Below are 11,696 nucleotides of genomic sequence, written 5' to 3'. Positions count from 1 at the left end.
TCACTTGTACTGTTCTTAGAGATAAGATGGAGAAATATAGATGATGTGACAATAGAGTAAGGTTTTATAACTGGTTAAAAGATTTATAACTAGTTAAAAGACTCAGAGCACCGCTGCTACATAGTCAATGTCAACTCTATTTATAAGCAATAACTATTAGTGCCAAATTGTATTATTTTAATTAATATCAGACTTTAGAACAATAATGATATACATAACTGGCAGAGATTCAGGACTTGTCCCAGTCACGTTTATGTCAATTTCTAGCATGAATATCTAGCAGAACTTATAGACTTGAAGGTGATGTAAATCTGGAATGACAGATTCAGAATCCAAAATTAACTAGATGGGCAGGAATGGTGGACCAAATAATATTAGCCATCATTCACTGAACACCTCCTACATGCCAGACATGATGTTAAATGCTTTTCATGTGTAATCTCTTGTCCTCTAAATAATCCTGAAGTGTAGGTCTTTCTATCCTCCTCATTTTATAGATGCAAAAAACCCAAGACTTCAAGAGTTTGAGTTATTTGCTTAATATCACATAATTGGACATAAAAGAACGAGATTCCTTCCCAGGTCTATCCACCTTCAAAACCTATTCTATTCCCTTATGCCCTTCTGCTTTTTATGCTAGTAGATGTAAACAAGTCCTGTATTTCAAGACCACACAGGGGATGGAGAACAAATAGGTAAGAGGAGGTAGCAGGTAAGTAAAGGATTTGGAGGTTTGGGTTGGCTGCAGGGTCAATGTGGATGTCTTCAACTAACAACTAACAACTGCAGCTAACAGGGACAAAAGAAATGATAGAGGGATGAAGAGATGGATTTGTGATAAAGCATGATTGTTATGGAATCTAGGTAGTGGATATATGGGTGGGGATCATACAATTTCTTCAACTTTTACATATGTTTGAAAATTTCACAGTAAAATGAAGCCAAAAGTCAATGTCAATTGATGGCATGATGTGACCACATTTAGATGGGGAAGATAATAGCCTCTCTCTTCTGGGATAACACAGCCATACCTTAAATTCTACATTCAGTTCTTGGTACCAACCTTCTCAGGGTCAGTGACAAAATACACCATGTCCTAGGGAAAGAGAAGAGGATGGTGAGGGAACCAGAAACCATGCCTAACCTGGAAAAGAGAAGAAAATATTACCATGTGGTAATTTTCAGCAAACACTTGAGGAATTATGTATGAGTCATCTGTTGCTGTGTAACAAATTACATCACCACTTAGTTGTTTAAAATAATATTTATTATCTTATCATTGCTGTAGGTCAGAAATTCAGAAGTAGCTTATCTGTGTGGCTCTAGCTTGCGGTCCCTCACAAGGTTGCAGGCAAAATGTCCATACGGGCTTCAGTCCTCCAAAGGCTTAACTAGGGCTGGAGGACCCATTTCCAAAACCGCATACAGAGGGCAGGAGAGTTCAGTTCCTGTTCTGTGGGTCTCTCTGTAGGGTAGCATGAATGTCCTCATGACACAGCAGATAACATCCCCCAGAGTGAGCTCTCTAAGACAACAATGAAGAAGTCAGAGTGCCTTTCATGATTTTGTCTCTGAAACCAGTTACCGTTACTTCTGTACTATTTTAGTTATTAGAAGTAAGTCCCTGAATCCAGCTCACACTCATGGGGAGGAAGATTAAGCTCTACCTTTGGAAGGAAGGAGTCTCAAAGAACCTGGGGACCTATTTTTTAAAAAGCACAGTCTACTTCTTGGCAGAGAGTTAGGCCTATTCTGTAAGGATCCTAGCAAGGTAGTTTTTATTTCAATAGGAAGAATGTTTGCCTAATAATTAGAGGACCTAAAGGAAAGACACCCCCTTTAGTCACGCCCTTCTCTGTGCTCTCATTAGTAGTTACTATATATGATTCTTTCTTTTACAAATATCTGCTTTGTCTGTCTTTGCAGCTTCTGGAAGGCAGGAATTATGCTTTATGTTTATACTACCCGCCTCCCTTCGCTCGAGAAATCCAAAAGGAATCTGAATAGTTAGCTGGAGATGTGCTATTCTTTCTTTTATTCAATCACTATCTGGGGAACATTTGCTACATGCCTTGCACTGTGCAAGGAGATGTAGGTGCAATAGTGAGTAAGACAGGTGTGGCACCTGCACTCATATGGGGTTTGCCCTGTCCCCAGAGAGGGAACAAGCAAGTCAAATAATTTCAGGTTGTGATGAGTGTTATGAGGGCGATAAATAAATAGGCTACGCTAAAGTTCTAGGGAACTACTTTGGTTTTATAGTTTATAGAAGAGATTAAGGAGCCAGATAATCTAGATTCCTTCCAATAGAATGATGGTGACTCATTCATTCCTCCATCTAATTCTTCATTCATTCAGCAGACACTTAACTAAACATCTACTATATGCCAGGCACTGTGCAAGGCATTAGGGATACCAAGGAAACAGTTCCACGATGTAAGAACCCTGGGGTCTTCCGAGAGATACCAAGGGGTCTACATGGATGGTGATCCTGGGTGGTAAGTACTACAGGGGTCTTGCACAAGGAGCCCTGTGCACACCTGTGTGACAGCTCTGCCCAGGGCATTGGTGAAGGCTTCATAGGGGTGCCATTTAAGCTTTATTTTTCAAGGATAAGAAAGGGGACTGACTATCAGCATAAGAATCTTTCTAAAAGGTCAGCATCAGAGATGCCAGGATGTGTTAAGGAGAGCAAAGGAACAGAGACAAAAGTGAAATGTAAGTTTAATGAGTTAATGGAGCCTGATGAATGAATGCTCTCTGAATTCTGGCTTCTGTATCACAACATTAAAGTGCACTGGGCCGAGAACTAAAGCTCATTTCACATTTAAATCTTCGCAAGAGGAACTCCCAGTGCCGCAGGCTCATCACAACCGTCTCTGTCCTGACAGCTTCCCTCGTGATTCCCTGCCACGGGCCTTCTGCTCCAGACCAAGAGACCCCTCACCCCTCTGCCACTTGCCCCTGTAGTCCGTGCTACTGAGGGTGCCTCTCCCGCCTCAACTCTCCAAATCCTACCCCTCTAGCAGGCTCCACTGCTCTCGAGAAATTCTTTGGACCACACCAACCTATGGGGATTTTTCCCTCTAGGGACTTCGCAGGAAACACAGAGACCATTTGTCTTGGTCTTTAGCTGCCACTGAAATGTCTCTTACAGATCTGCATGGGCTCTCAAATAGACGGTGATCTTGATCTTGGGCAAGCCAGTCTTCTAACCTCCTCATGCCTCACTCTGCTCATCTGCAAAATGGGGGTTATAAAAATAGGTTGTCGTGAGGATTAGATGAGTCCCTGTATGAGAAGTAGGCCTGCCTGGGGCCATGCACTCTGATTATAGCAAGCACTTGTAGGCAGGAGGCAGGCCCTGCCATCCTTCCGAGACACAATAAAGGGCCCAGCATTGTCAAGGTCATCACTATTTAACGAATGAATAAAATGTGCTTTATTCTTACTCTCTCTCTTTCTCTTAACCCTCAGTCCCATAAATTTGGTTTCAATTTTCCAAGAGAAATGAGTTTGGGGCTGAACAGTGTTCTGGGGACTTTTTTCCCCCCAGGTCCTTGCCCTTTTGGTATGTATTTGAGGTAACAGTGGGAGGCAGCTTAGTTAAGCCGAGATCCAATCCATAAACTTGACACCTCAGCAATGGTATGTTCCGGATTGGGAGAGGTGCAAAACTTGGGCCGCAGTTAATTGGAAGGCAAAGAAGGCTTTTGTTTGTTTGCAGCACATAGACACTTCATTATGGTAATAGGAAGAGAGAAGCATCTTTTCCTCTGCCCTTTCTTCGTTTCTCCTATGTATGCTTTTTCGTACTAAATACACATTCTGGCCATTTCTATATTCTCCCTTGACCTCCTCCTCTTTATATGTGTCTCCTTCCCTCCCTCTGTTTCTTCATGGCATCAAGCTGAAAGGATGTGGGTCCATTTTCCTCTCTCAGTGCTTCCTTCCAGCCCTGGGTGTGAGCAGAGGAGCTAACAGCCAACAAGCTCTGGCAGTTCCCCAAGGCCACAGATACATACCTTGCAGGTGACGCCGTCTAACATCCTACCTCTTGGGCTCACACTTGAACACAGCTGTGACCGCCATGTATGTCACCTGGTGAGCCGGGTAGGGGACACAGAGGATTCTTCTTTTTTCCATTAGCATTCTAGCAATGGCACATTTATCAAATTGGTCTCTTTATTTGGAAATCAGAGCACAAAGCAGAGAGGAAGTAACAGAGGACACCTAAGTTTTGAGCGTATCTTAAAGGGAGGGTTGGGGCACATGATCATACCAGCTTCCGGGTCTCTGTCCCCAAGTCCCACCCAGCTTTGGAGCTGGAGACCTATAACCTTGGACAGTCCACTGTCAAAGACAGACCTTTGAAAGACCCCTAAGATGGGACATAACCACAGGTGCATACATATAATCTACTATTCCCCATTCCCACACACGCTGTGGCTTCTCTTCTTGAATCCATTATCTCAGGTCATTCTACCACCATGACACCGCCCCCCTCCCCGCTCCGTGGATCAGGGAAGAACCCACAGAGCTCTCCAGCTCCCTTCTCTCCTCCTACACATCACCATGCACTCTGTCCTCTTCACCCTAAAGAACCCTTCATGCCATCCTTTCTCCAGCCTCAGCCTGGGACCCTCCTACGGACCGCTGTTGAAGCCTCTGAGCTTCTACATGTCCATGCCCCACACGCTCACTGACAACCCACTGTCACACAGTGCCACTGAAAAGGTCGCTCTATTACCCCAAGGACACATCCTGCCTTTTCACACACCTCTGCTTTGCACTAGCCATTCCCTTTGCCTAGAACACCTCTTGTGCAATCAGTAACTTTTCATTTGTCTTGCAAGAGGGCGTCGAGTACCTTTTCAAATGTCGCATTTTCCTGGGCCCTCACCCCAATCAGAATTAGTCACTCCCTTCTCTGGGGGCTCACTAATAGTATATACGATTCTTTGTTTTACAAATATCTGCTTTGTCTGTCTCTGCAGCTTCTTGAAGGCAGGAATTATGTTCTATGTTTATACTACCTTCCTCCTGGTTGATCAATAAATGTTTGTTGAATGAAAGGATTAGATTTCACCAAAAATTCGCCAAACATCTACTTCATGCAGACCCATTATTCTAAACACAGTGGAAAACCCAATGACTCTATTACAAAAAACAAACAATCTAAAATAAGCCCTTGGAGGTGACCTTATGAGCTCCAGTGTTCTTTATTTAATATCGCTGCATGTTCTGTTCTGTATCACCAGGTGGCAGTAGTGTGCTGTGGTCATGTGGTCTAAGCTAGGATGTTCTGAAACTTCAAGGAGGTGGCTTTGCCTGGTAGCGGTGGCTGGATTCAGAGCAAGAAAGCCCCAGGGGGAGTGTGGGCTGAGTCTGGGTCCCATGGCTGGATTTGCAAGGGCTTGTTCTTGGGTGCTACCCACAGCTGCACCTCGCATGCTGCATTACATTCAGACGCAATGCTCTCTCTTATCCATAAATCAAAAGCAGGGAGGCTGAGAGGTCTCCAGGTGGGGACCAGGTCTACACCTTAGGTCTTCGCCTTGGACCTATTCATGCTGTGCAATTCCCTTTAACTTCTTTTAGTGGTGCGTTCCCATTCAGCTATGCAATGGCAGGGGTCTACCTGATGACTTGTGTCTAGCAGAACTCAGACAATGACTACAGCAAGTTGGAGGTCTTAGGTGACCTCTGTTGGAACAGTCATTAAGAGATATGAGCTGATCCCAAACTGCACCACATGTGAAAATGAATAAAACGGAGGGAGCGGCAGTAGAGCAGGCAGGGGGTGGGGTGGGGGGGGGCATCTCTTTCAACAATCCTGGCTCTGAAGCCCAGTAAGAGAACTGCTGGAGAGGGAGAGAAGACGGGTGAGATGTCCAGTGACGCCTGGTGCCGCCTCCCTCCTCATTCCCAGTTCTATCCCAGGATGGGGAGAGACTCACCCACTCACGCATGCCTGCAGGCTCTAGACACGAACAGGAAGGGAAACTGAAGTCCAAGAGGCAGAGAGGTTCACAGCCAGATTAGCATTGTGCAGAAGGCAGGAGGGAATTGAGGACAAGACCACAGGTAGGGGAATCAGCCTTGGAAGAATCAAAGAATCAAACCCTTCTGCCTTTGAGGCAAGAGAGGAACTTGGGTTTTGCCGATTTGGTGCCGATGATAGAGCAGACAGAGATCGAAGGAAGTTTTGTCTTCTGTTTGGGGGTTAGAATAAGAGACCGGGTTATCCCCTCCTTCCTATCAAAAAGCGAGAATATCAAGGGTGATTGAGCAGGCCTGAGCAGGTGGTAAGGAGTAGAAGAGAGACGTAAGGTATTGGGAAGAATGGGAGAGGAAACTGGCTAGGAAGAAATTTAAAAACCGTTTAAGAACAGAATTCAGGGGTTTGTAGTAAGGCAATTGGTGGGGTTATCAGGCTTAATGCAGCAGAACTCAGAAGTCTGAGATAGCGCGATGGTTCTGCTTAGTTGATCTAGGGTTGGGGGTTAGTTGGCGATGTTAGCCAGAGAAGTAAAAGAGATGACGTCATGAAGAGCCTTGGTGAGGATGCGGTTGAAATGGTTAAGCATGGCGTCCAGACGGGGTGGGAAAGGAGTTGACAACAAGATGGGCTGGGAAAGTCAGAAGTGAGTAAGCAATAGTAGGTCTCAGTGACAGGTCAAGGGGGTGAGGACGTGGGAAAGCTACAAGTGGAATGATGGAGGGCTGCTGGGAATCCAGATCTCCAAAGGGAGGTTTCTGTCACTGATGGCTGCTGACATGGAGGGAGCCATGCTTGTCGGACTAAAAGAGGATAGACAGATGGCGGTATAGCACTCAGACTTTTTAGTCTCCCAAGACTATAGCAAGTGTTAGGGTGGGCAGGAAGCTGCTGGCCAGTGGCAGAGTTTCCTGTGGCTGCAGGAGAATGACCCGGAGGCTATAGATGATGGAGGTAGGACGAGGGGGAGGATGAAGAAGTGTAGCCTGGATGCTTTAAAGTTAGAGGGACTTTTGAAGGACATTTAGAATGCCTCTTTGGATGCAGCAGTGGGAAAGAGGTAGAGAAATGCTCAAGGGCAAAACTGAGTGGAGGTCAAAGGACTGGAGAGATCAGGTGAACAGAGACCTCACAATTTGGGTGGAATTGTGATATGGACCCAATCAGCTTCAGAATTCCAAAGGTAGGGTCGTTCCATAGGATATGGCTGATGCCTGGGAACACAGCAGGTGCTGGGTAAATATCTCTTCAGTTAATTGATCTTTTTTTTTTTTTTTTTTAAAGTAAGTTCTGCACCCAACATGGGGCTTAAACTTACAACCCTGAGATTGTGAGTCACATGCTCTATTGACTGAGTTGCCCAGGTGCCCCATTTGATTTTTCTTTTATAATTTTAAAAAATTTTCCTTCTTTTTAAAATATTTATTTATTTATTTAGGAGAGAGAATGAGAGAGAGTCAGCGCACAAGTGGAGTGGGGGGCAAAGAGAGAGGGAGGGAGAGAAGCCGACTCCTTGCTGAGCTGAGAGCCCAACACTCACTTGATCTCACCACTGTGAGATCAAGACCTGAGCCAAATCAAGAGTTGGCCTCTTAACCAACTAAACCCCCCAGACACCCCTAAAAATTTTCCTTCTTGTATTCATCTTCCATAACTTAGTCCCGAAACATATTGGCTCACCGGTAGACAGCTTTTCCGCATGAAAGGTTACAAATAGATTTTTCACAGTGATTCAGCTTCTGTTATTATCTATCTGCTTTCTTTTTCTAGAAACCCCTTTCCATGGAAGCCTCTGAGGATAACTCTAGGAGTTCAAGAAGCATAGGTATTTCCCGATTCTTGTTCTAAATTAATGAGAGTCACAATATTAATTTTTGCATTAAGTCATTTTGAGGTTTACAAATTACAACCACAGTTACCCATGTATTTCTTAAAACCCCAGGAGGAAGGCAAAATGGGTGTTACTGTTTTCAGTTTTGTACATTGAAAATAGTTTAAGCTGGTCCTGTGATGCCAAGAGCACTCAACTTTGCATAGCCAGATGTGGGAAAGCCAGATTAGAACCCCTGCATTTCAAGTCTGAGGCAGTGGTTTCCTAAACTCTGGCTTGAATTTGTTCGAAGTGCAGATTCCATAGGTCTGGGGTAGGATTTTGGAATCTGCTTTTGAGGCACACATCTACTGCTGGTGCTTCAGCGGACATACTCTGAAAAACACTATCTAGAAACTCCTTTTTCCCTTCTCTTTTAAAGGAAAAAAAAAAAAAAAGGCTGATCTCCCCTCTTACCAATCAAAGGAATTTTTTTTTCCCTTTTTTGGGGGGGTCTTGGATAAGTAGGGCCCTCAGATCTTCTTTTCTGTGATTTACCCACACACACTGATAAAGTTAATTATCTGCCCAGGCTAAATGACTTTCCCTAGCAACACCCTAGCAACTAACATCAGCTCTGCCTTAGGCTACAAAACTGGAAAGAGATTTCTTGAAGTCCAGTGTATTTTACAGCAGAACAAAACATCTGAATAGGAAATTACATAGAAAGTAAAGTGGATTCAGAGCTAAGAGATGAGACTGAGACACACACGAAACAGTTCATGACAATCCACGAGAACGCAACAGTCAAAATACAAAACCTTCTCCTTTTAAGTTCTACTGAAGTCCAGAGGAGAGAATGCAGGATCTCATTCCAAGGAAGAGAGAATATAACTGGGTTGTAGGAGGGGAAGGTATTCTAGGTGACGGGAAGCTACTGGCAAAGATGTTAAGGTAGGACTGAAAGCGGGGGACACAGGGAACCCAGCTGGCGCTCTGAGAGCTTAGTCTGGGATCTATATCCAAATCATGGAGAGCGTTGAAGGTCACTTGAAGAACTTGGGCTGTGAAAGACTTTTTATTCCTAGAACATGATGTGCGTGGAGAATAGGGTGTTGAACCACAGAGGCAATCCCTACCCTTACAGAGCTTAGAATCTAGTGATGGAGACAGATGTGGAATAAGTGCACAATGTAAAAATCAAACCTAAAAATGAATATGGAATTATAAATCTTGAGAATATTAAGAGAAAATATATCCGATTCCAGGAGAGCATATAAAGAGGAGCATATAAATAGGCAATCAGGAAGGACTCCTCTGAAGAAGCAGTTTTGCACGGAGATCTGAGAGAGGCTCAGGAGTTGGCTGGGGATGGTGGCAGGTAGGAGAGACTCAAGGGTGGGGCGCCAGGAGGAGAGAACAGCACAGGCGCATGCTCAGAGCACCTGGGAGCCCTGGTGACTGGAGCCTGCGACAGAAGGGGTGCACGGACCGAGAGGATTCCGGAGGGCATTGGAGGCCATGCTGAAGGTTCTTTCTTTCTTCTGAGAGCCCCAGAAAGCCACTGAAATGGATTTTAACCTTGGGATTAACATTCAAATCTGCATTTTAAAAAAGGATCATTTGGACTTCTGTGCAGAAGGCATATTGAAAAGGAAACAAGAGTGGACATGGGCAGCCCAATTAGGAGGCTGAGAGATGGTGACACCTGACTGGTGTGGTGGCGGAGGAGAGGGAGAGAAATGGACAGGTTCAAGAGGTAGTTAGAAGGTGAAACTTGGTGATGGATTGGAGGTGTGGGGAGAGAACAGAGGTCTGACGTGGCAGCAGAGCTGGGTTGGGAAATCTAGCCTGGAGAGTGGCAGTTGGGCCACTTAGAGCCTGCTGTCATAGCCCAGATGACGAGGTCAGCGCTGCATAGTGGGAAGGACCCCATTCTGGTGCTCGGTGAGACCTATTTTAAATCTTGTATCTTTTCCCCTTACTAGCTGTGGCACCTAGACAAGAGAATTTATAGGTTCCTAATTTGGGAAACGAGGCAGGAGGGGAAATGGACCTCCTTCTTGACATGGTTTTCCTGTCAACGTTTAATAAAAAATTAACTCTTCCATGCCTGCCCACTCCGTCCTTGCCCAGATCCATGTTAGATTTGAATACGTTGATTTAGATGAAAAGAGCATGTTTTGGGGTTCTTGGACATAGAGTAAGATCTGTAAAGGCAGAAGCCACATTTTATGCATCCCTGTAAACTCACTGCTGTCCTCTGAGATAAAATCTCACACAGTACTTATTTTAGTTTGTAGCATATATCACAAGTATAACTTGAAAAGATTCAGTAACTATGTACTTAGTGTTTCCTTTTCTCACTGAATTGTAAGATCCATGAAGACAAGTAATAAGTCTATCTTGCGTCCTGGCGCTGAGCACATGGAGGGCCCTCAACATAAATGAATGAACGAATGAAAGAATGAATGAATGAATGAATTTTTTCCCTGTGGTACCCGCTGCTCAGCACAGACTGGGCCAAATCTGCACTCAACAGAAGCGTCTGGATGACTGGGACTGTGCACTACGGAATCTAGCATCAGCTCAGCCGGTGACACAGGAGAAAATTCACTCGGGACACAGATGTGAATCCGAGTGTCACCTCTATAAAGGAGGGCTGGTCAGCTGGATCAGGAGCTGCTGAAGGTCAAGGAAGGTCAGGACTGAGAAAAGAGCAGAACTGGCTTCAGTAAGGAGACACTTGCGGGTGACTTCCGAGAGGGTGCCCAGTTAACAGTCTCAGCGGGAGTCCCAGGACACAGATTGAAAAGTTAAGCGAACCGGTGTGGATGAATGGAGATCTCCCATGCAGACAGCTCTTCCGAGCTATTTGTTAGTGACGTCAAAAGGAAAAACCTGACCAGGAAAACAAAGGAGATTGCTTTATAAATGTAGGCCCTTAAGATGTGTTGATGACCCAGGGGGAGGAAAAGGGGGTCACTAAAACTCGTGAAACCATCTGGAGAGGGTTGCTTGTGCACACTGAGGGGAGGCACGGGCCTTAAGGCATCTCCCCAGTGGGCCTGGTCTTCCCTGCTGTAGTACCCAGAACCAGCCAAGAACGACCCATGGGGATGGAGGCGGGGAGCCCTGGAGGCTAGCCCTAGTGTTTTATCTGGGTCATTTCCTGGAACTGTAGCACCGCCTAGAGGAAGGGCGTTATTAGCCTGGAGGCTTACACAGGTCCCTCCAGACCAAATAAATCGCCAAGGCCTCACAGTAGGTGAGGGGCGGGACTAAAGCTTGCTTCAGGTTTGTCTCCAGGGAAACGCTGGGAGCGATTCCTTCACCTGGGCCTTTTCCCGTCTGGCTTTCGGATTGATGCCTCAGGCTCGGTTCCTCTCTAAACATCGGTTCCTGGGGACGGAGAACCTGAACCAAACTCTAAGCCAAGAAAACACAGACTTTTCTTTGAACCTTTCGAAACTCCTTTTTAGGGCTACATAACGACTTACCCGGGCCTTGGACACTTCTGTCTTTGGGGTCTTGGGGGTGGGGGGCGTCTCTTTCCTTCATAAAACAATAGTAAACATTCTATTTTATGACTGTGTAGGTATAAGTAGAAATACATTAACGTTATATAGGATAACATTTTATTAGACCGAAATGGTTTTTTCTTCTTCTGATTTTAAAGAAAATATTTTCAGGAGTCTCCAAAAATATTTCAGGCCGTAGGCGCTGTGCCTACTGGGCGCAGCTGGGTGAGTCATTCGGCTCCTTTCTCATCCTCCAGCCTGACCTGCTCCAAAAGAGCAATAGAGTCCAACAGTCATGGCATCCGACTCTCACTTAACTGTTCATAGCAGCAGGCCTCAGTCTGCTCATCTGTAAAACGAGTGA

Source organism: Mustela nigripes, chromosome 1, assembly GCF_022355385.1.
Source record: "Mustela nigripes isolate SB6536 chromosome 1, MUSNIG.SB6536, whole genome shotgun sequence".
NCBI lineage: Eukaryota > Metazoa > Chordata > Mammalia > Carnivora > Mustelidae > Mustela > Mustela nigripes.
Note: the sequence above shows the minus strand (reverse complement) of the source record.